The sequence below is a fragment of the Anthonomus grandis genome, chromosome 13, assembly GCF_022605725.1.
Source record: "Anthonomus grandis grandis chromosome 13, icAntGran1.3, whole genome shotgun sequence".
Classification (NCBI taxonomy): Eukaryota; Metazoa; Arthropoda; class Insecta; order Coleoptera; family Curculionidae; genus Anthonomus; species Anthonomus grandis.
The window spans coordinates 23,953,753-23,980,203 of record NC_065558.1 but is presented as its reverse complement, the minus strand read 5'-3'; the positions used below and the strand labels follow the sequence as shown (position 1 = coordinate 23,980,203).

General features: G+C 31.3%; 1 long non-coding RNA gene across 1 annotated transcript; it reads right to left on the bottom strand.

Moving 5' to 3' along the window:
* Positions 1-24,225: 24,225 nt before the first annotated feature.
* LOC126743522 (uncharacterized) lies at positions 24,226-25,454 on the bottom strand. The gene is made up of 3 exons (XR_007662908.1): positions 24,895-25,454; positions 24,525-24,835; positions 24,226-24,391 (listed from the first exon to the last, which is right to left on the bottom strand). It is a non-coding gene; the product is annotated as an uncharacterized LOC126743522 (long non-coding RNA).
* Between the last annotated feature and the right edge of the window lie 997 nt (positions 25,455-26,451).

The following is a 26,451-nucleotide window of genomic DNA, read 5'->3' as shown; positions in this document are numbered from 1 at the left end:
CCAAAAACCGTAAAAACAAGACCTTGTATGACTCACAGCGTTGCTGGGGCAGCACCTGTTAAACAATCTTTTTAATTAGTTTCCTCTGACCAAAAGCTTTTCTACTGGTCCCAACTGATCAAAGTACGAGCGAAGCTCGTACTTGTTATAAGAGCGCAGCTCTTAAGGAGGGGCTCTTCTTTTTGGGAGTTTTCGCACGACCTCGGGACTCGGCGGACAAAAGTGCTTATAACTTTGATTCTATTTGGGTTAGAAAAATGGTGTTTACTTTTTTATAATCTAGATATATGGGGCTACAACTTGATTGTTTACACATTTTCATTTGTTTTTTTGTTTAGGACTAGGACGCCTTCAAAGTCAAAAAATTTTTTTTGTCCAATTTTTTCATTGTAGATTCGATACAGGTCGCAACGGTTCTTTGAATGTTATAAAATTTAACGGATCGATTAGAGGTCATGAGCTACTTATCTGTATAGTTTTTGGTTATTCTCAGCACACAGGAAGTATTTTTTTTTAACGCTCAAAGTTTCAGACATGTGTGATATTCTAGCCCCTCTGACGGTTTAACGGTGTGTTTCCGGAAAAAATGACTCACAGAAGATAGGTGCGGCTCATCGAGAACTACAATTTTTATTAAGGACTTTTTTTGAAAAAATCTTTTTTTTTGGGAAGAAAATCAAAAAAAACCCAAAAAAATTGATTTTTTTTAGTTTTTTCTATGTAAAATTTTTATGGAGCAAAATTAAAAAAAATTTCATTTGAATTAATTAAACCTACACTCTTTCCGAATAAAACAAAGTATTAAGTTTAACGCTATCATTTATACAGGGTGAGCAGCGCTCAGTTGAAAATACCCTTTTTCACACTTTTTTTTTTCCCACCTTAATAACTTTTTAGTGGCGCCACTTAGAGCCAAATGGCTTATGGGCGGTTTGTAGCGTGTGATAAGCAGAATGTTTTGCAATTTCAACCGTACTTCTAAATAAAACCGTTTTTGAGTTATGAATTTTTTAACATTTTTTGACTTTGGAAATTAATTGTGCGCACCCGGTATGTGATAGAAGAACCAAAACTAATCGAGCAGATGCGCCATTCATTTTACTATAACATACTAAAATTTCATTTTTTCGCTATTATTGCAAGTACCCTAAAAGTATTTTTATTTCAAAAAAGTCCCAAGCACGAAAAATCGCTAAAAATCTACCCACACAAGAACGACGTTCGAGTCACCTATGACCGGCGTTTGGGCCGGCGTGCGCATGGCAACGAACACGGCGATTTTCGCCGAAAAAAGACCCTTTTTATAATCGAAATTTAACTACTAAAAACGACTGGAATCGGTCCAGAATTGATGTTAAACTGTTCCTAAGGCTTTATACTATTTTTCCATGTACATATCATAAGGTAAAAACCTTTTTTTATACCCGAAATCATCGTCTGAAAATGGTCGATTTTGACGTCTACGCGCGATTTTAATGCCGACTTTTACGGCTGACTTTTACGTTTTGACAGCATGACGTCAACGTGGATGAATTGGCTCGGACTTGCTTCCTAATTTCATTGATAAAATGCTTAAAATAGCTCAGAACTTCCTGAAATTGGTACGAAATTATTCCAGAGACTCTGGAGAATCCGAATATGTGCATATCTTTTACCAAATCGGGTTCTTTTAGCCGTGATAATTCGGCAACAATTGACGTTTTAGCATTTTCCCTGTAATATAATATAATATTCATGCGACACAGTGTCTATACAAGGCATTTTGCTAGACAAAAATTACAACACAGTGGGTCCTAATGATAAAAAAAAAATCTAATCGGGATTTAATGGGTATTATTATTTTATATGGTAATTTTTTTTTTTTTTTTTTAACTTTTTTGGTATTTGCCCGATTTGAATGAAATTTGGTATTTGGGTTTGGTTTAGGGTATAATTAATATTTTTTTACAAATTTTTGAAATATTGAGTTTTAGGGTCACGTGACTATCAAAAGGTTTTTCCTATGGGTCCGATTTGATTGATGTTTGGTATCTGGGGTTTATTTAGGAAATAATTATTAATTTTTAACAAATTTTTGATATATTAAGTTTAAAGGTCACGCGACTATTAAAACTTTTTTCTATTTGTCCGCTTTGGTTGAAATTTGGTATTTAAGGTTTATTAAGGTTATAAATATTGATAATTAATAAATTTTTAAAATATTAAGTTTCAAGGCCACGTGACAATCAAAACTTTTTTCCTATGGGTTTGATTTGTTTGACATTTGGTATTTGGGGTTTATATAGGATACAATTATCAATTTTTAGCAATATTAAATTTTAAGGTCACGTGACTATCGGAACTTTTCATATAATTCAATAAAATAAATAAGCATATAAGACACGCAATAAAATAATTAATAGATACATATATCTATAATATATATATAGGTTAGAGTGTTAGATATAAGTTTTTAGATTATTAAGTGACACAATGAGTTTTTCAAATTTGTTTGAGATATAGGTAGATGTGATATGAGCCATTATTCATCATAATTACTGTTGTTCTGCTTGAAACTTGTGGGTAAATGTGCTCGGCACAGGGCCAATAGAAAAAAAAGAGTCACTTGACTATAAGTTTTCTTTCTTATTTTATTCATTTGATTGAGAGTTGGCATTCGATTTATTTAGGTTTATATATAAGGAAAATAGTGATTATTATATATATTTTTTTATTTATGACAGTCGTAGTTGTAATCGTAAGAAACAGGGTTATTAAGGCTTAAGGTTATTAATAGCTTGAAATTATTTGTAAAGAAAATAAGAGTAATAATTAGTAGTAATAATATTAGTTTATGGGATTTTTTTAAAGTAGGGGTTAAGTAGAATATAAATGTGAAACCAGTTGCAGTGTAAAAAACCTGCTTCAATTTCTTTTTTTTAACTTTTTCTGATATGTCAGATTTTATAGCTTCTATTCAGTTCCTTGATGGTTGCCTATTTTTTTTCTTTTCAATTCTTTTCATCTTTTAATATAATTGCCTTTTAAAATAAAAATGGAAAATAGAAACAGTCGACGTGAAAATTCTTTTATCCAATCCCAATACACAGACTATTATACGGTTTAATCTTTTCCTTTTCTATTGTGGCACTCTCATAATATGTAGAAAATTTAGTCAATAAGCTTTTTTGCTATTTTTTGAATGATCTTGAACCAATATGTTCATCTTGAATACGGATTTTCTTCGAGAATTGAAAAATGGAAATAAATAGGTTTTCAGTTCATTTTAGAGTCAAATCGGTTATAACCTTTTTTAATCATTCCCTGTCGATTTTCGAACAAAAAAAAATGTTTTTCTTTGGTTTTTTTACTAGAAATTATCTGTTTAGGGCTTATATTAAAATTAGTCAATAGCTATTTTGAGGCAAAAAGTGATATAGTGGGAAAAAACGAGTTTTATTTTGGTTTTCCCACATTTTTACTAATATCTCGGGTTCTATTGCTTCGGTTCAATTCGTTGATGGTTTCTTTTATTCCTGTTTTTCCTCCTGTTAATTCTTTCATATTTTACTACATGTGTCTCTCAAAATAAAAGTAAGAAATTTAAAAAAATCGGTGTAAAAACTCGGTTGCATAATCCGAATACATAGACTCTTATGGGACCTAATCATTTCCCTTTATACTGTGGCACTCGTATGCATCGTGGAAAATTTTGTCATAAAGCTTTTTCACTTCTTTTTGAATGGTCTTTACCTAGAAAAAAGAAATTTTGAATTCAGAGCATATTTTGAAAAAATGCTCATTTTGGGCCGGATTTTGTTTGAAAATCAAAAAATGCAAATAAATAAGTTTGTGTTCATTTTATAGTCAAATCGGTAATAACCTTTTTTAAAGGTACTCTGAAATATTACATGATAGAGTAATAAAAAATTTAAATTTGTCCATAGGGCTCTTGATAATTTGATATTTTGATTTAATAGTTTTTTCCTATTTTCTCCGATTCTGTGATGGCTAGAATCAATTCGTTTTAACACTCGAATACCTCGTAATATTCCCGAGAACTTTTATTTAAAGCAAAAAGTTGTCAGAGTTATAGTTTATTTAAAAAAAAATAAAAACCATTTTTTCGCAATTTTTCGTGGGTATAATCCTTTCGATTTTCGACCAAAAAAAAATTATTTTTTTTATTGGGTTTTTTTACTATATATTGTTAGTTTAGGGCTTACCTTAAAATTTGCTAATAATCATTTTAGGAAAAAAAATGTTACTGTGGGAAAAAACTAGTTTTCTTTTGTTTTTCCCACATTTTTACTTATATCTCGGCTTCTATAGCTTCGATTTAATTCGTTTATGATTTCTTTTATTCGTTATTCTCCTCCTATCAATTCTTTTGATATTTTATTACTATTGGCTCTCAAAAATAAAACTAAAAAATCAAAAAAATCCACGAAAAAACTCGTTTGTCTTATCCCCATACATGAATTCTTAGGCGACCTGATCTTTTCCTTTATATTGTGGCACTCGTATAAATCGTGGAAAATTTTATCATAAAGCTTTTTTACTAGTTTTTGAATGGTCTTTAACCAGAAGAAAAAAATTTTGAATTCGGAGCATATTTTGAAAAAATTTTCATTTTGACCCCGGGTTTTGTTCGAAAATCGAAAAATGCCAAGAAGTAGGTTTTCTGTTCATTTTAGAGTTGAATTGGTAATAACCTTTTTTAAAGATATTTTGAAGTAGTACAAGATAAAAAAATAAAAAATTAAAGTTTTTCCATAGGGCTCTTGATATTTCGATATTTATGATTAATAGTTTTTTCCAATTTTCTCCGATTCTATAATAGCTAAAACCGATTCGTTTTGACAGACGGATACCTCTTAATATTACCAGGAACTTTTATTCAAGACAAAAAGTTGTCAGAGTTATAGTTTATTTATAAAAAAATTAAAACCATTTTTTCGAAATTTTTCGTGGCTATACCCCTTTCGATTTTCGACCAAAAAAAAATTTTTTTTCTTGGGTTTTTTTACTGGAAATTGTTAGTTTAGGACTTACTTTAAAATTTGCCAATAATCATTTTAGGAAAAAAAATGGTACGGCTGGAAAATACCAGTTTTCTTTTGTTTTTTCCACTATTTCATTATTATCTCGGCTTCTGTAGCTCCGATTCAATCCGTTAATGGTTTATTGCATTCCTTATTCCGTTTCTGATAATCTTTTGCTTATTTCATTATATTGGCCTTAATATAAAGGCCAATATAAAATAAAAGATATTAGAAAAGACATATGGCAAAACCAGTTTGGCATATTCCAATGCAGGCTTTTATGAAACATGATTTGTTAAAAATTTATGTTTTATTTAGGTAAAATTATTGAATTTTTACAAAGGGGTTGATATATTATGCATAAGTGTGTGCTAGAGTCATATTATTCATTTCAGCATACTTATTTTCATCGCCATAAAAAAAAACACCTTTATCAGGCGTGACCTAGACCTAAGTCTTCACCAACCTTCATCCTCGTGTATGACTGCATTTGACTCTCAATTCTTTGCTTGAAAAATGCATTAAAGCCTTTGAAATGTATAAGGCATTGGACATAGAATAAGAGGAGATTAGTATGAAATACATCGGTTGGTTTTCAAGGGAATAATTCAGGGGAAAGGTGAATAGTGAGAATACAAAACTCATTGCTCGAGGATCTACACAGATGGCTCATCCAAAATCTTCAGGGCAGCTGTTTAACGAGTTGCTTCTCACTTGGATCGGCAATCTTTGAAGGAAGACGGCCGAATGAAAAGAGTAGAGCGGAGCTCTTATCACATCATGATTCTTAGAAGCATGATACCCCAAAAACCGTAAAAACAAATGGTCGTCAAACTCAGAGCGTTGCCGGGGCAGCACCTGTTAAACAATCTTTTTAATTAGTTCCAGCGATAGTACAAGTACCCGAAAAATGCGATTTTATGAAAAAAGTCCATTTTTTTGCGTTTTTGCAGGTAATTGGAGGTGTCAACCTAAACTCTGATGAAATGGCTAGTGGGAACAATACTTTGACGCTTTGTGGTTAAAGATTTTTTGCTCGTGACAGGTGGCCGGGACTTGGTTGGGTTTTTTGTAAAATTATGAATGAAAATGAACCGGAAACGATCAGGGAAAGGAAGCACCGAATCAGAAAATGAATGGGCTTTCCGAATCTGTGCATATCAATTGGGGAAATTGTGTATTGCGGCCAGGAAAATTCGGCAAACATTTTGACGTCTTCGAAAAATGCCGTTTTTTTGAAATGTCAGTGTCTTTATACCGGGGTGAGACGAAATGAAATTTGCCCGATTATTTTATTAAAATTATTCGAATATATACACGGGTCAGTCGTAATGATCTATTTAATTTAAAATAAAAATTTAGATATTAGGTGAGTTTTTACTACTTAGTTTATTATTAATAAATGTTAACAATTCTTAAACATTGCTTTTGGGTTATAAATAAAAATTTTTTGAAATTATTGATTTTTAAGGTTAGTCGAGTATCATAACTTTTTTGGTATTGGTGCGATTTGGTTGAAATTTGGTACCTAGTACCTATTTCGGATAAGATTAATAAATTTTTACAGATATTTGACATGACTATGTTTTAAGGTCACGTGACTACCTTAACTTTCTTCCTATTTGTCCGATTTGATTGAAATTTGGTATTTGGGGTTTATTTAGGATGCAATTATGAATTTTTTACAGATATTTGACATTTGACTTCCAGGTCACGTGACTATTGTAACTTTTTTGCTATGAGTCCGATTGGGTTCAAATTTGGTATTTGGGCTTTATTTAGGATGCAATTATTAATTTTTGACAGATATTTGACATTTCACTTCCGGGTCACGTGACTATTGTAACTTTTTTGCTATGGGTCCGATTGGGTTCAAATTTGGTATTTGGGCTTCATTTGGGATACAATTAATAAATTTTGACAGATAATTGTCAAATTATATTTTAAAGTCACGTGACTTTAATAATTCTTTTGCTATTGATCCGATTGTGTTGAAATTAGGAATTTGGGCTTTATTTAAGATGCAAGTAATAAATTATGACAGAAATTTGACATATTGAATTTTAAAGTCACGTGACTTCCATAACTTATTTGCTATTGATCCGATTGGGTTGAAATTTGGTATTTAGAGTTTTATTAGGATGCCATTATTGAATTTTTACAAATTTTTAAAATATTGCGTTTTTAAGTCACGTGACTATCAAAATTTCTTTCGTATTCGCTCGATTTGATTGAAATTTCCTATCAGATTATATGTATATATTTATAGATAATATTTTGTAGTACCCTATTGCTTTTAACTTAATTGTTTCTTAGATTTGCCTTTGAAAAACAAATTAAAAAATTATCGGTTGGATATGCTTTAAAGGGAACTTATCTTCTTTCATAATATTGTAGCATTATTATAGATTTTGAAAATTTTTGTCATTAAGCTTTTTAATTCCTTTTTGAATGGTCTTTAGCCAGAAAAAAGAAATTTGGAATTTGGAGCATGTTTTGAAAAAATTTTAATTTTGGGCCCGGTTTTGTTCGAAATTCGATAAATGCAAATAAATAGGTTTTCTGTTCATTTTAGAGTCAAATCGATAATAACCTTCTTGAAAGATATCCTGAAGTAGTACCTGATAGAAAAATAAAAAAATGAAATTTTTTCATAGGGCTCTTGATAATTCGATATTTATGAATTATAGTTTTTTACAATTTTCTCCGAATCTGTGATACCTATAATCAATTAGTTTTAACATTCGAATACCTCGTAATATTCCCTAGAACTTTTGTTTAAGGCAAAAAGTTGTTAGAGTTATAGTTTAGTTAGAAAAAAATAAAAACCATTTTTTCACAATTTTTCATAGCTATACCCCTTTCGATTTTGGAGCAAAAAAAAAATTTTTTTTTCTTGGGTTTTTTTTACTGGAAATTGCCAACTTAGGGCTTGCATTATAATTTGTCAATTATCATTTTAAGAAAAAAAATGGTACTGTGGAAAAAAACGAGTTTTCTTTTATTTTTTTTCACATTTTTACTAATATCTCGACTTCTATAGCTTCGATTCAATTCGTTGATGGTTTTTATTATTCCTTATTCTCCTCCTGTTAATTCTTTTTATATTTTATTACAATTGCCTTTCGAAATAAAACTGAAAAATTTAAAAAATCGACGTAAAATCCCGGTTTTCTTATCCCTATACATAGGCTCTTATGGAATCTAATTTTTCCCTTTATATTATGGCACTCGTATAAATCGTGGAAGATTTTGTCATAAAGCTTTTTTATTAGTTTTTGAATGGTCTTTAACCAGAAAAAAGAAATTTTGAATTCGGAGCATATTTTGGAAAAATGGTCATTTTGACCCCGGATTTTGTTCGAAAATCGAAAAATGCAGAGAAATAGGTTTTCCGTTCATTTTAGAGTCAAATTGGTAATAATCTTTTTTAAAGATACTCTGAAGTAGTACAGGATAGAAAAATAAAAAATTGAAATTTTTCCATAGGGCTCTTGATAATTCGATATTTATGTTTAATAGTTTTTTCCAATTTTCTCCGATTGTATAATAGCTAGAACTGATTCGTTTTAACGCACAGATACCTCGTAACATTCCCGAAAACTTTTGTTCAAGACAAAAAGTTGTCAGAGTTATATTTTATTTATAAAAAAATAAAAACCATTTTTTCGAAATTTTTCATGACTATACCCCTTTCGATTTTCGACCAAAAAAAAAAATTTTTTTTCTTGGGTTTTTTTTTGTGAAAATTACAAGTTTAGGGCTAAAACTAAAATTTGTCATAAATTATTTTAAGAAAAAAAATGATACCGTGGGAAAAAACCAGTTTTCTTTTGGTTTTCCCACATTTTTACTTATATCTCGGCTTCTATAGTTTCGATTCAATTTATTTATGGTTTTTTTTATTTCTTATTCTTCTCCTGTCAATTCTTTTGATATTTTATTACTATTAAATTTTAAAATAAAAAGAAAAATTAAAACAAATCGACGTAAAATCCCGTTTGTTCTATTTCAATAAATAGACCCTTATGGGAACTTCTCTCTGAATTTGGTATTTATGGTTTATTTAGGATACAACTAATAAATTATGACGGATAACTGACATTTGAGTGTCAGCCTAGGTCACGTGACTACCGTAACTTTTTTTGCTATTGGTCCGATTCTGTTATTAATATATATGTTCTGTTGTTAATATACTTCGACATATATTTGAAATATAAGACAGTATATTGACACACAACGCGACTATATAACAAATTATGGTTCTTTGAAGCATGATACCCCAACAACTGGTCCTCTCTTTCTTTGGCAGGTAGACGTTAGCCTCCCTGACTCACCTAAGTACACCTGATAATTTTTGATTGTTTTTTTAAATTCCCTTATGGCTTTTCACAGACAAGACCTAAAGGTTCCAAACTGGTCCCCACGGACCAAAAGTATAGGAGCGAAGCGACTATACTTGTTATATAGGAGCGTCTGCGACTATATTAAGCACGCCACCTCGGGTCCGAAAAATCGTGTTTTTTTGGAAATAAAAATTCATATCTTTGGCTGTATGGCTAGCGAAACGATGAAATTTGGCATAGGGTCTCTCAATACATTGGGAATGATGGATCCGTAAACAAATTTTTTTTCCGGTACCACCAAACGGAGCGGTACTGTCTCAAAGTCAAAAATTCGTAAAAAAACCGGTCAAAATTCATTTTTGCACGAGATCTCAATTTTAACGCTGTCAAAAAAATTGAAATTTTTAGGCATAAAAGACTTTATAGTAATTCATGTCTGTATACTTTTTGGGCCCGATCGGTGTACAGGGTGAGTTGTTATAAGCGAACAAAAGTGACTAAAAAAAAAATTCAAACTTCTCCAGAGGCTAAAAAAAAATTTTTATAAAAAAAGTGTTTCGGCGAAAAGACTTCGTTTTATAAGAGATTTGACATACTTGGAGCTTTTTTTTGTAAAAAATTTATTTTACGAGTTCTGGCATTTTCAGTTTTTTAGGATTTTCCGCCAAACGATACTTATTTTGGGAAAATTTTTTTTTTCAAAAAATAACTTCATCCTTTACCTTTTATATGCCATATAACCGAAATTTTTGGGAACCATACAGGGTGAGCAATAATGAACTTTACCCATGAAGGTCCGACCCGAAAATCACATTTTATTTAATAACTTTTTAGTGGTTGCACCTGGACAATTTATATTCTCAGGCATTAAATACTTTAATAACCCCATTATTTGTGTAAAATTACAATCTTCCAACTTTAATAGGTTCTGAGCAATTCGAATTTTCGCGTTTAATTCATTTGCCGCGTCCCTGTACATGGTGAAAAGATCAGACATCGTCTAAAAGATCCGAAATTTTGTTTTACAACACATACTAAAATTTCAGGGTTCCAGCGATAGTACAAGTACCCGAAAAATGCGATTTTATGAAAAAAGTCCATTTTTTTGCGTTTTTGCAGGTAATTGGAGGTGTCAACCTAAACTCTGATGAAATGGCTAGTGGGAACAATACTTTGACGCATTGTGGTTACAAATTTTTTGCTCGTAACAGGTGGCCGGGACTTGGTTGGGTTTTTTGTAAAATTATGAATGAAAATGAACCGGAAACGATCAGGGAAAGGAAGCACCGAATCAGAAAATGAATGGGCTTTCCGAATCTGTGCATATCAATTGGGGAAATTGTGTATTGCGGCCAGGAAAATTCGGCAAACATTTTGACGTCTTCGAAAAATGCCGTTTTTTTGAAAAGTCAGTGGTTTATACCGGGGTGAGACGAAATGAAATTTGCCCGATTATTTTATTAAAATTATTCGAATATATACACGGGTCAGTCGTAATGATCTATTTAATTTAAAATAAAAATTTAGATATTAGGTGAGCTTTTACTATTTAGTTTATTATTAATAAATGTTAATAATTCTTAAACATTGCTTTTGGGTTATAAATAAAAAATTTTTGAAATTATTGATTTTTAAGGTTAGTCGAGTATCATAACTTTTTTGGTATTGGTGCGATTTGGTTGAAATTTGGTACCTAGTACCTATTTCGGATAAGATTAAGAAATTTTTACAGATATTTGACATGACTATGTTTTAGGGTCACGTGACTACCTTAACTTTCTTCCTATTTGTCCGATTTGAATGAAATTTGGTATTTGGGGTTTATTTAGGATGCAATTATTAATTTTTCATAGATATTTGACATTTGACTTCCAGGTCACGTGACTATCGTAACTTTTTTGCTATTGGTCTGATTGGGTTCAAATTTGGTATTTGGGCTTTATTTAGGATGCAATTATTAATTTTTGACAGATATTTGACATTTGACTTCCGGGTCACGTGACTATTGTAACTTTTTTGCTATGAGTCCGATTGGGTTCAAATTTGGTATTTATGCTTTATTTAGGACACAATTAATAAATTTTAACAGATAATTGTCAAATTATATTTTAAAGTCACGTGACTTTGATAATTCTTTTGCTATTGATCCGATTGGGTTGAAATTTGGTATTTAGAGTTTTATTAGGATGCCATTATTGAATTTTTACAAATTTTTAAAATATTGCGTTTTTAAGTCACGTGACTATCAAAATTTCTTTCGTATTCGTCCGATTTGATTGAAATTTCCTATTAGATTATATGTATATATTTATAGATAATATTTTGTAGTACCCTATTGCTTTTAACTTAATTGTTTCTTAGATTTGCCTTTGAAAAACAAATTAAAAAATCATCGGTTGGATATGCTTTAAAGGGAACTTATCTTCTTTCATAATATTGTAGCATTATTATAGATTTTGAAAATTTTTGTCATTAAGCTTTTTCATTCCTTTTTGAATGGTCTTTAGCCAGAAAAAAGAAATTTGGAATTTGGAGCATGTTTTGAAAAAATTTTAATTTTGGGCCCGGTTTTGTTCGAAAATCGATAAATGCAAATAAATAGGTTTTCTGTTCATTTTAGAGTCAAATCGATAATAACCTTTTTGAAAGGTATCCTGAAGTAGTACCTGATAGAAAAATAAAAAAATGAAATTTTTTCATAGGGCTCTTGATAATTCGATATTTATGAATTATAGTTTTTTACAATTTTCTCCGAATCTGTGATAGCTATAATCAATTAGTTTTTAAATTCGAATACCTCGTAATATTCCCTAGAACTTTTGTTTAAGGCAAAAAGTTGTTAGAGTTATAGTTTAGTTAGAAAAAAATAAAAACCATTTTTTCACAATTTTTCATGGCTATACCCCTTTCGATTTTGGAGCAAAAAAAAAAATTTTTTTTCTTGGGTTTTTTTTACTGGAAATTGCCAACTTAGGGCTTGCATTATAATTTGTCAATTATCATTTTAAGAAAAAAAATGGTACCGTGGAAAAAAAACGAGTTTTCTTTTATTTTTTTTCACATTTTTACTAATATCTCGACTTCTATAGCTTCGATTCGATTCGTTGATGGTTTCTTTTATTTCTTATTCTCCTCCTGTCAATTCTTTTGATATTTTATTACTATTATATTTCAAAACAAAAAGGAAAATTAAAACAAATCGACGTAAAATCCCTGTTTGTTCTATTTCAATAAATAGACCCTTATGGGAACTTCTCTCTGAATTTGGTATTTATGGTTTCTTTAGGATACAAGGAATAAATTATGACAGATAACTGACATTTGAGTCAGCCTAGGTCACATGACTACCGTAACTTTTTAGCTATTGGTCCGATTCTGCTCAAATTTGGTATTCAGGCTTTATTTAGAATACAATTAATATACTTCGACAGATATTTGAAATATAAGATAGTATACTAACACAACGCGACTATATAACAAATTATGGTTCTTTGAAGCATGATACCCCAACCACTGGTCATCTCTTTCCTTGGCATATAAACGTTGGTACACCTGACAATTTTGGTTTTTTTTTTAAGAATTCCTTTATAGCCATTCACAAACAAGACCTAAAGGTTCCAAACTGGTCCCCACGGACCAAAAGTATAGGAGCGAAGCGACTATACTTGTTATATAGGAGCGTCAGCGACTATATTATGAGCGTCACCTAGACCTCGCGCGATCGTGTTTTTTGGGATATAAAAATTCATAACTTTAGCTGTATGGCTAGTGAAACGATGAAATTTGGCATGTGGCCTCTCAATACATTAAGAATGATGGATCCGTAAACAATTTTTTTTTTCGGTACCCACAAAGAGAGCGGTGCCGAGTTGAAGTCAAAAATTCGCAAAAAAATGGGTAAAATTCGAGTTTCTCACGAGATCTCAAGTTTAAAGCGTCCAATCAAGCTGAAATTTTCAGGATATAGGGGTTCTTGGGGGTTACAGGTCTGTATACTTTTTGGGCCAGATCCGTATACAGGGTGATTTACTATAAGCGATCAAAATTGAGTAAAAAAAAAATTCAAAATGGTCCAGAGGCTAAAAAATAATTTTTATAAAAAAAGTTTTTCGGCGAAAAGACTTAATTTTATGAGAGAAATAACATATTTAGAGCTTTTTTTTCAAAAAAATTTTTTTAACGAGTTCTGGCATTTTTAGTTTTTTTGAACTTGGCGCCAAACGAAACTTACTTCCGAAAAATAAAAATTTCAAAAAATAGGTTCATCTTTTATCTTTCAAATGCCATATAACCGAAATTTTTGTGAACCATACAGGGCGAGCAATAAAAAAATTTTCCCATGAAGGTCCAAAAAATTGACAAAAAAAAATTACATTTTATTTAATAACTTTTTAAGGGTGACACTTGGAGATTTGAAACTTTCAACGTTTATAATACTTTTTAAGAGCTTTTTTCTGATATACTCTACAGTCATCTACGTAGAGTAGTTTTTGCTCTACACCTTTTTTTAACTTTGACGCTTAATACTGGCATACCTATGTAACGTAGGAAGACCATTTTTGCCTTCAGACACGCGGAATTTATCTGGCTATAATATACTATATACCGTTTTGTTTGAAATATCACAATTTTCCAAGAAAATTTAATTTTTTATGAAAAGTGCCAAAAATGGACCAGTGGAATGCTGTACCCCCCCAGTGCCGGATGATCATGGTACAATCCATAAGTGGTCTAGCACCCAACAAGCACGTCACCCAGGCAATGAAACCTGCGCTTTTCGACCGTTTCCGTTCGAAAATAAGACCCTTTTTATAATCGAAATTTGACTACTAAAACCACCTGGAATCGGTCCAGAATTGATGTTAAACTGTTCCTAAGGCTTTATACTATTTTTCCATGTACAAATCATAAGGTAAAAACCTTTTTTTATACCCTAAAACATCGTCTGAAAATGGTCGATTTTGACGTCTACGGGCGATTTTAATGCCGACTTTTACCGCAGTTTTGATGACATCAGTGACATGACGTCAACGTGATTGAATCGGCTCGGTCTTCCTTCTTATTTTCATTGATAAAATACTTAAATTAGCTCAGAATTTCCCGAAATCGGTATGGAATAATTCTAGAGACTCTGGAGAATCCGATTATGTGCATATCTTTTCCCAAGTCGCCTTCCTTTAGTTGTGATCATTCGACAAAGTTGTAAAGTTTTAGAATTTACCGTGTTTTCATGCGACGGAAGGACTCATACATGGCATTTTGGGTGCGGGAGTGTTGGTTTAATGTGGACTATTTATTTATTTTAACACAAAATCTAACTGTGGACAGTGGATCATTGTTATTATTTGAATTGTGAAGAAAACGCAAGCGTTAAAGGTAGGCCTTAATGTAATATGAGGAGCTTCAATGACAACCTAACCTCTACATGTATTATGTAAATAAATAACAAGACCAAAAAGGAGAAAATATTGAACTTATTAGTTAGAATAAGGCCCAAAATGTGAAAGATTGGCAAATTTCCGCTTAACTAAACGCTGTAAATGTTATATTACACCTTGCATATAAGCATATAATCAGTTTTCACCCAAGAGGTGTGTAACCTTAAAAGAGTAAGGAAATTCAACTACAGTTATGTGTCCCTAGTCAAATATGAATAACAAATAGATATCTGTATGGTCTAACAATTAGCATCCATGCAAGGGTATCTTAATGGTTTTGCTCATGACTGGCAGCAGGCCACTTAGTCTGAATGCTCAGGTCAGCGAGATGCCAGGCTTTAAAACATCTAAGAGGATAATCGAAGCAGTAGATAGCATCCAGTTGTGGCACTATCGAAGGGGAGGAATGCAGATTCTGGCAGCTAGATGTTTCAAGTGTTGAGTTGATGATAAGGTGGAAGATGGTGGTGAAAAGAAGCAGAAAAAGCCAGTCCAAAACTGGAGAGACTTTTTTTTATCTTATTGTTGTTGTTCTATATTCTATATTATTTAGATACCAAAGATAGTTTCCTTATAGAGAAGTATTTATATATCATATAGTTTAGTACATATTAAACATCATATTAGTGATTACTCCACACACAAAATTGTACAATTTTCATTTTACGAGAAATAGAGAACATATATATACAAATTTTTATAGGATACACAAGGTTAAGTGTTGGGTTTCCTTTTATGCTCCCAAACTTTATAATGCTCTCCTTGCTACCATTAAACTGTTACCTACCAAGTTTTTTACTGCAATATAAATTTACTATAAAACAATATCTATTAAAAAAATGTTTGTTCTCAATACAAGAATTTCTAAATGATGATTTCTTATATATGTAATTATAATCTAAAACTTTTAGGCTTTAAATCCTTTGATTAATAATAATATTAAGAAGTGTAAAGATTTTCTCTGCGACATATGTGAGCACCTTTGTGTATATGGCATTAACAAATTATGTTTATGTTTAAATTAGGTGTAAGAACAGCTGTTTTTGTAAAATCTCTCTTTTCTATCACATAAAGTGATATGTAAGTGTAACATAAGTTCATGAAATAAAGATGATTTTACTTAATTATTTAACTGTGTTCATTATTTATTTTTCCTACCTTAAAGGTTGAAATAATATAGCGGGTTGGGTTGGGTTAGAAGGGCAGAAACACCTATAAACTTACTGGGTTTTCATGTAAACATTACAGCTGTGTGGTGTTAGAGTCTGATAATGATGAGTGAACTCATCGAAACACATAAACTTGGAATATTTAAGAGAATTGGGTAAGTATTCTAAGGGTAAGTATAAATTGTAAAATAGCTAATGTAACAAAAATATTATAAATGATTTAACATATTTATTTCACCGAGAGCATTATGAGAAACTAAAAGATTATTGTAACTGTGCTTCAAGGGTTAGTCCTCGGATTTTTGTTGTCCTCTTTTTCAGCTAGCATACCAATTTGACAACCAGATATGTTTGCTGTTCTGCAAGACATTGTAACTTATTAATGACCTAAGTACATATCTTAAAAGACTTTCTAAATAAATTAAAAACATTGATTTAACAAGATGTATTAAAATTAAGCAAAAGAATAAACCAGTTCTTAAGTATGTAAGAATATTCAGGTATAAATACTGTCTATGAAATATTTTTGATTAACTGTATGTACAAATTTAAACTGCTCGCCACTTATAAACAGTAGCTCTTAGAAAACTGTCCCAATAGTATCTGCTTTATATGAGAGTAATAATTGTTTGCCTAACAAGTGTACATTTTAATTGTATATTTTAAAATGTAAACTATTTATTATAGACATTTTTATGAAAATTAAAGATATGTATAAAAGGGATAATAACTGTATGCTAATGACTGCAAAGTAATATAGAGCAAATTTGGTTTATGCCTTAAGGTATGGAATCTTGAATGAAACTCAACCTTTATTATAGATAATTTTTCTCTTTAATTATTAAAAGTAAATAACTGTATGACAAAAGTTGATAAAACAATAAACAGGTTATAGAATATAAACATGAAATAAGTTTTATTTTCTACCCAACAATAGGGTTTTTAGGTCCAGCTGAAAAATTCTCGTGCCTTTTTGCCTATTCAAGATTCGAAACAAATAAATTATATATAATTACATATGTATATTTTATTCAAATAACATTAAGTATATAAATTATAAATGCATCCAACTTCTGGTGAAAAAATCCAGTATTAAGTGAAACTTCATTGAAATATTGCTCCGTTCCACAACAAAAAAGTTGATTGTCTACAGTTTGTGTCACAGTTCAGTTGTTATATTCCTGTTTACTTCTTATTTTTATTTCCTTCCTCATACGATTGCACCTACTCCATTAAACACATTTCTGGGGAATCCGAACATACTTCATGTAACTTATTTATTCCTGGTTGTGTAGTCTAATCAACAGTAAAGACAGGCAGTTCTTCCTGGTTTCCCAATTTCATCAATATCGTAGAATCTCAATGATTTCTTGATGGATGTCCTTAAGTACATGGTCTGAGCCCCATTAAACACATTTCATGATCTCTGCGGAATCCTACCATACTTCAATTAGCTTATTTATTCCTGGTTGTGTGGTATACTAATCAGCAGTTAAAACATGCAATTCCTCCTAGTTTACAACTAATGGGTCCCACAGCCCTTGAATTGTTGACCAGGGTGAAAACAAATCATACTGTGTAATCATTCTAGGTACACAAAAGTTCACACAGGCAAGATATATGTAAACTTGAATGAAGTTATGAGATTTTTATTAGTCTTATTTAGCAAAGTCATTCTTTTTTTCATAGATATTTCCACAATACAAGCTGAGTATACATATTTATTTATATAAAACTGAAAAATGAAAATGAACAACCAAGTCGAGAACGCAGCATATGTCGGTTGACAGCAACCACAATATATAGTCGGTGCTCCCTGTTATTCAATCAATATAATGCCTGTTTCACACGCCAATACTCAAGCTGCGTAATAACAGTGCCAACGTCGCACCACGTGGGAGATTCGATTCCGTTTACGCTTATTTTACATATGAGAATATTTTATTTATGTGGTTGATTTATTGTTTCAAATATGTATAGACGCCGTTAATAATTATATAAATGCATTATTATACTTTTTCCCCTATAGTCTAGTCTTTGAGTTATATAAATTTAATCAATTAATAAATTAACAACTTTCTCAGTCGGTGCTAAAGAAGTGGATCCAATGTTTAAATAAGTAGTAGTGTCGTTAGTTTTATTTAAGTCAGAATTTGGTGACACTTCAAAGCTAAAAGAAAGATTCTGTAGGTACCTCTTGGTGGGTAGATTAAAATAAACTCAAAGCAATTAATATGCGCAAGTGGATATAATATATAACATAAAAGACAATACTATAGTTGATGGGCAATAACGTTTTTACTTTAAAATAAGTAAAGTTTTTAGAGACCATCTACTTAATTTCAATTCGAAAAGTAAAAATTCGTTTTAGGTCATTTTGGGACAACTCATTGTTTTTTAAAAAGACTTTAACATGTAGGTCGCTATCTATTGATATTTGATCAATGATATTTATACAAGCATCGTTCAAGTTTAAAGTATAGAAATATAGTTTTGTATCTCTAACAATTTTTACATTTCACAAGTCAGTTATTAGAATTTTTTGGGAATAATTACTCATAAGATCTTGAAAATTTGTTATGAAATCAAGTTGCCCAAAGGCTTCATTGGCAAGTTCATTACTTTTTTGTTGTTCACTATTTCTTTCGTCTGGATTTTCTCTAGGAAGTGCCACTTTTTGTGTTAAATATGCAGGTAATTTTGGAAAATTTTGAGGCACTGCTGAGCAAACTAATCTTGCCTTAACTCTAATCTTAGTGAGTGTGCCATCAACTAAAAGTTAATCATCTTCACGGATAATATAATTCCGGTCAAAATGCTTAGCACAAACCACAGAATATTGAGTAGGAGCCCAATTATCTCTACGTATGGCTTTTAGCCATTTAATTTTAAGTGGTTCATCTTTGGGGAAGCCAAAAACAGAACGACTTGCCTCCTTTGCTTTTAAACTACTTTTGTAATTAGATTTACATCCAGGAACAGAGCAGGGACTTGGCATGTTCAAAGGATTCGAATGAAACTTTTTTATGTAATTAACAACTTTTTTGCTATTGATCCGATTGGGATGAAATTTGGTATTTGGGGTTTATTTAGGATGCAATTAATAAATTTGGACAGATAATTGACATTTGAGGTCTAGGTCACGTGACATCGTAACTCTTTTGCTATTGATCCGATTTGGTTGAAATTTGGTATTTAGAATTTATTTAGGATGCAATAAATATACGTTGACAGATATTTCACATATAACACATTATATTGACATACAACGCGACTATATAACACATTATGGTTCTTTGAAGCATGATACCCCAACAACTGGTCCTCTTTTTCCTTGGCATATAAACGTTGGCCCCCTGACTGACCAGACTTAAGTACACCTGATATTTTTGGATTTTTTTAAGAATTCCTATATTGCTCTTCACAAATAAGACCTAAAGGTTCCAAACTGGTCCCCACGGACCAAAAGTATAGGAGCGAAGCGACTATACTTGTTATAAGAGCGTAGCTCTTATGGTGGGACGCTTTTTTTTTGGAGTTTTCGCACAACCTCGGGACTCGGCGGACAAAAGTGCCTATAACTTTTTTTCTAATTAGGGTAGAGAAGTGATTTTTACCTTTTCGTAATCTAGATATATGAGGCTACAACTCTATCAACTACAATTTTTCATTTGTTTTTTTAGTTGGGAGGGGGAAGCTTTAGAACTCAAAAAATTTTTTTTGTTCGATTTTTTCCGCGTGCTTCGATACAGGTCGCAACGGTTGTTTGAATTTTATGAAATTTAACGGGTCGATTAGACCTCATCTCTAGATGGACTGTATACTTTTTGGTAATTCTCAGCACACGGGAAGTATTTTTTTTTTAACGCTTAAAGTTTCAAACATTTGTGATATTCTAGCCCCTCTGACGGTTTAACGGTATCTTTCCGGAAACAGTGACTCACAGAAGATGTGTGCGCCTTATCGAGAGCTACAATTTTTATTTAGGACTTTTTTTAAAAAAATTTTTTGTTTAGGAGAAAAACCAAAAAAACCTTAAAAAATTGACTTTTTTTAGTTTTTTCTCTGTGAAATTTTTATGGTGCAAAATTTAAAAAAAAAATATTTGGATTAATTGAACCTGCGTTCTTTCCGAATAAAACGGTGTATTAAGTTTAAGGCTATCGTTTATACAGGGTGAGAAGCCCTCAGTTGAAAATACCCTTTTTCACACTTTTTTTTTTCAAATATTAATAACTTTTTAGTGGAGGCACTTAGAGGTTTCATTCAATTGGAGCATTTAAAGAACCTTTTAAAAACAATTTTTTGACACACTCTACAATCATCTACGTAGAGCAGTTTTTGCTCTACACTATTTTTTGACTTTGAGGCCTAATACCGCAATGGCTATGCCACCTACGAAGACCATTTTTGCCCTCAAACACGCGGAATTTATCTGGCTATAATCCACTAAATCCGTTTTGTTTCAAATATCACCATTTTCCAAGAAAATGCAATTTTCCATGAAAGGTCCCAAAAAATCGGTCAGCTGAATATTGGTACCCCCCCGGGCGGAGCTCACAGGGTATAATAACTAATATGGTCTAGCACCCAACAAGTGCGCGTCTCCATGGCAGCGAAACCGGCGATTTTCGCCCGTTTGCACTTAAAATAAGACACTTTTTATAATCGAAATTTAACTACTAAAACCGATTGGAATCGGTCCAGAATTGATGTTAAACTGTTCCTAAGGCTTTATACTATTTTTCCATGTACAAATCATAAGGTAAAAACCTTTTTTTATACCCGAAATCATCGTCTGAAAATGGTCGATTTTGACGTCTACCCGCGATTTTAATGCCGAGTTTTACGGCGGTTTTGACAACATGACATGACGTCAACGTGAGCAGTCAACGTCAACGTGGATGTATCGGCTCGGACTTGCTTCTTATTTTTATTGATAAAATGCTTAAATTAGCTCAGAATTTCCTGAAATTGGTGTGAAATTATTCAAGAGACTCTGTAGAATCCGATTATGTGCATATCTTCTATCAAATCAAGTTCTTTTAGCCGTGATTATTCTTGTGACAGTGTTTTCATGTGACAAAAGGACTCATACATGGCATTTTGGATGCGGGAGTGGAGGTTTAATGTGGACTATTTATTTATTTTACCACAAAATCTAACTGTGGATCATTGTTATTATTTGAATAAGTTGTAAAGAAAACGCAAGCGTTAAAGGTAAGCCTTAATGTAATGTGAGCTTTAATGCAATGACAACCTAACCTCTGTCATGAGTGTCATGTACTATGTAAATAAATAATAATACCAAAAAGGAAAAAATATTGAACTTATAAGTTGGAATAATGTCCAAAATGTTGAAGATTGGCAAATTTGCGCTTAACTAAACGTTGTACATGTTATATTACACCTTGCATATAAGTATATAATCAGTTTTCTGCACTTCAAGCAAGAGGCGTGTAACCTTAAAAGAGTAAGAAAATTCAACTACAGTTATGTGTCCCTAGTAAAATATGAATAACAAATAGATATCTGTATGATCTAACAATGAGCGTCCATACAAGGGTATCTTAATGTTTTTGCTTCTGACTGTCACACATTAGTCTGAATGCTCTGGTCAGCGAGATGGCAGGCTTTAAAAATCTAAGAGGATAACCGAAGCAGTAGATAGCATTCAGTTGTGGCACTATCAATGGGGAGGAATGCAGATTCTAGCAGCAAGATGTTTCAAGTATTGAATTCATGATAAGGTGGAAGATGGTGAAAAGAAGCAGAAAAAACCAATCTAAAACTGGAGAGACTTTTTTTTTATCTGTTCTTTATTGTTGTTTAATATTCTTTATTACTTCAGTACCAAAGATAGTTTCCTTACAGAGAAGTATTTATATATTACACAGTTTGGTACATATTAAATAACATATTAGCGATTACTCCACAAACAAAAATGTACATGATCATTTTACGAGAAATAGAGAACATATATATATACAGATATTTATAGGATACACAAGGGTATGTGTGGGGTTTCTTTCTATGGTCCCAAACTCTATAATGCTCTCCCTGCTACCATTAAACTGTTACCTACCAAGTTTTTTACTGCAATTTAAATTTACTATAAAACAATATTTATTGAAAAAATGTTTTTTCTCAATACAAGAATTTCTAAATGATGATTTCTCATATATGTAATTATAATATAAAACTTTTAGGCTTTAAATCCTTTGATTATTAATAATATTAAGAAGTGTAAAGATTTTCTCTGTGACATATGTGAGCATCTTTGTGTATATGGCATGAATAAATTATGTTTATGTTTAAATTAGGTGAAAGAACAGCTATTTTTGTTAAATCTCTCTTTTCTATCAGATAAAGTGATGTGTAAGTGTAACATAAGTGTTTCTGAAATAAAGATGATTTTACTTAATTATTTAACTGTGGCCACCATTTATTTTACCTACCTAAAATATAGCGGGTTGGGAAGGGCAGAAAAACTTACTGGTGTTTCATGTAAACATTACAGCTATGTAGTGTTAGAGTCTGATGATGATGCAACAAAAATCAACTCATCAAAATGCATACCTCTCGACAAAAGATTGGCATTTTCATTTGTCGAGAAAAGTCTTCCCAACCCACTATATTATAGCCACTCCACTTCAACAATGGACTTCTACTTACAAAAAAAAAAAAGATTTAAATAATATTGAATGTTTTTTCCTTTAACTTGGAATATTTAAGAGAATTGTGTGAGTATTCATGTTCTTCTTCTACTGGAAAATAAAACTGTAAAATAGCTAATCTAGTGAAAATATTATAAATGATTTAACATATTTTTTTATAAAGTGGGCTAATATGAATGATCTCTCTTTAAATGTAAATAAGTGCTACTCAATTGGATTCTCTAGACTTAAAAATAAAATGATTAATATATACACTATTGATGACATAGTACTTAGTTCTGTTGACTCAATAAAGAATTTAGGAGTAGTCTTTGATACTCAGCTCAAATTTGGGGAACACTGTGATCTTGTGGAGGGGAAGGCCTCTCAGATGTTAGGTTTTGTTTTAGGAACTTGTCGTGACATGTCTATATCTACTTTGAAGATACTTTATTGTTCATTGGTTAGAAGTCATTTAGAGTATGCCTCGATCATTTGGTCTCCTTTTTATAATTGTCACAAAATGCAACCTGAAAGAGTCCAAAAGAGGTTTACCCAGTACTGTTCCTACAAGTTGAATATGCAGGATAACCTACTTGACATGGAGGCAATATTGGGACTTCAATTGTTGGAATCTAGAAGGATTCAAAGTGACCTCAGCTTTATGTATAAGGTTATTCATGGGCTTATTGATTGTCCTGCTCTCATCAACAGCTTTAATTTAAAGGTCCCTGCATGCACCCTAAGGAGACATGAACTGTTTGCTTTACCAATCTGTCCTAGTCTTGCCTATTTCAACTCTCACCCTGAACTTGATCCATTTGCAAGCTCACTCTCTGGATTTATTGGTCAACTGGGTCAAATATTTTAATTTATTGTTTTCTTATTGTGTTTATTTCTTGTGTATATGTTTTGAAGACTGTCTAATTATGTTCGTGAAAGTACTTTTATTATGTTAATTATACATCTTTTACTTTATTTAATATTGTAACCAAATCTTTTGTACAATGGGGTTTCCCGTATATTGATTGAATAAATGAATAAATAAATTTTTAATTGACCGAGAGCATTATGAGAAACTAAAAGATACTTGTAAGTGTGCTGAAAGGGTTAGTCTTTGGAGTTCTCTTGTCCTCCCTTTCAGCCAGTGTACCAATTTAGAAACCAGATATGTTTGCTTTTCTGCAAGGCATTGTAACTTATTAATGACCTAAGTACATATCTGAAATGACTTTCTAAATAAATTAAAAACATTGATTAAACAAGATATATTATGATTAAGCAAAAGAATAAAGCACTCCTTTAGTTAAGTATGTAAGAACATTCAGGTATAAATACTGTCTATGAAATATTTCTGATTAAGTGTATGTACAAATTTAAACTGATCGCCACATATAAACAGTAGCTCATAGAAAACTGTTCCAATAATATCTGCTTTATATGAGGGTAGATTGTCAAAACTATTTATTATATGAAATTTTAAAATTAAACATGTGTATGAAATGGATAACAATCATATGGTAATAACTGCAGAGAAGAGCATAATGTGGTTTATGCCTTAAGGAATGGAATCTTCAAAAAAAAAAACAACAACAACTTTCTCTTTAATTATTAAAACTAAATAACTGTATGACAAAATTTAATAAAACAATAAACAGGTCATGGAACATAAACATTAAATAAGTTTTATTTTCTAACCAAAAATAGAGACTTTGGGTCCAGTTGGAAGATTCTCGTGCCATTTTGCCTATTCAAGATCTGAAACAAATAAAGTATATATAATTAGATATGCATATTTCATTGAGACAACACAAAGTATATAAATTATCTTCTGGTGAAACAATCCAGTAATAAGTAAAACTTTATTAAAATATTGCTCTGTTTTACTCACAACAAAAAAGCTGATTCATATCCCTTCAAACATGTTCCATGATCTCTGGGGAATCCTAACATACTTCCTGTAGCTTATTTATTTCTGTCTGTGTACTCTAACCAACAGTAAAGACAGGCAGTTCTTCCTGGTTTCCCAATTTCATCAATATGGTAGAATCTCAATGATTTCTTGACGGATGTCCTTAAGTGCATGGTCTGAGCCCTATCAAACACATTTCATGATCTCTGGGGTATCCTAACATACTTCATTTAGCTTATTTATTTCTGGTTGTGTAGTCTAATCAGCAGTTAAAACATGCAATTCTTCTCCTACAACAAATGGGTCCCACAGCTGTTAAATTGTTGACCAGGATGAAAACAAATCATACCTTGTAATAATTCTAGGTACACAAAACAAAGGCCACACAGGCAAAATATATGCGAACTTGAATGAAGTTATGAGATTTTCATCAGTTTTATTTAGCAAATAATTTGTGTTGAAGTTTTCCAATAAATATTAGTTAAAAAATAATAATAATTTCTCAAGGTGAATTATATTATTGTTTTATTGGGTTGACATTGACATCTGAATTTAACTGACTTGTCAAATTCAGATGTCATTGAGCATTGCTGTTTGAGCTTGGCATGTCATGGGCGCACTAAAATTTATTTTTTCACGGTCGGTTTGATAAATTATATAATTTAATATTTTGGCAGCAAAATTCATATACCTAGTTCTAATTGTTTTTTTCAATTTAGGGTTTGGGCGACATAGGGTAAGTTTAGTAGATAAACTTCATTGCAGGGGTTGTTAAAGCAAGTGACGGTTATTTTATTTCAATGGTTTATTTTACTAGCTTAATTTTAGCTTCTATTCATCTTTCCATTTACCTAATTGACTTTCAAAATGAAAATGGAAAATAGAACAGTCGACGTGAAAATTCTTTTATCCAATCCCAATACACAGATTATTATACAGTCTAATCTTTTCCTTTTCTATTGTGGCACTCCCATAAATTGTAAAAAAATTTGTCAATAAGCTTTTTTACTATTTTTTGAATGATCTTGAACCAATAAAAAAATTGAATTGGGAGCATATTTTGAAAAAATGTTCATCTTGAACACGGATTTCTTCGAGAATTGAAAAATGCAAATAAATAGGTTTTCTGTTCATTTTAGAGTCAAATCGGTTATAACCTTTTTTAATCCTTCCCTGTCGATTTTCGAACAAAATGTGTTTCTTTGGTTTTTTTTACTAGAAATTATCTGTTTAGGGCTTACATTAAAATTAGTCAATAGCCATTTTAAGAAAAAGAAAGTGATATAGTGGGAAAAAACAAGTTTTCTTTTGTTTTTTCCAATGTTTCATTAATATCTCGGCTTCTGTAGCTCCGATTCAATCCGTTAATGGTTTATTGTATTTCTTATTCCGTTTCTGATTATCATTTGCATATTTCATTGTATTAACCTTAATATAAAGGCCAATATAAAATAAAGGATATTAGAAAAGATATATGGCAAAACCAGTTTGAAATATTTCAATGCAGGATTTTATGAAACATGATTTGCCAAAAATTTATGTTTTATTTAGGTAAAATTATTGAATTTTTACAAAGGGTTGATATATTATGCAAAAGTGTGTGCTAGAGTCTTATTATTTATTTCAGCGTACTTACTCTCATCGCCATAAAAAACATCTTTATCAGGTGTGGCCTAGACCTAGAAGTTTTCACCAACCTTCATCCTCCTGTATGACTGCATTTGACTGTCAATTTTTTGCTTGAAAAATGCATTAAAGCTTTCGAAATGTATAAGAGAACACTACACATATCCTGAATCGAAAAAATAAGAAACACCAAAGCTCTCAATAGAATGCAGGAAAACTAATGATAAAGCTAATGATAACAATAAAATAGTGCAAATTATGGTGTATTGGACCTAGAATA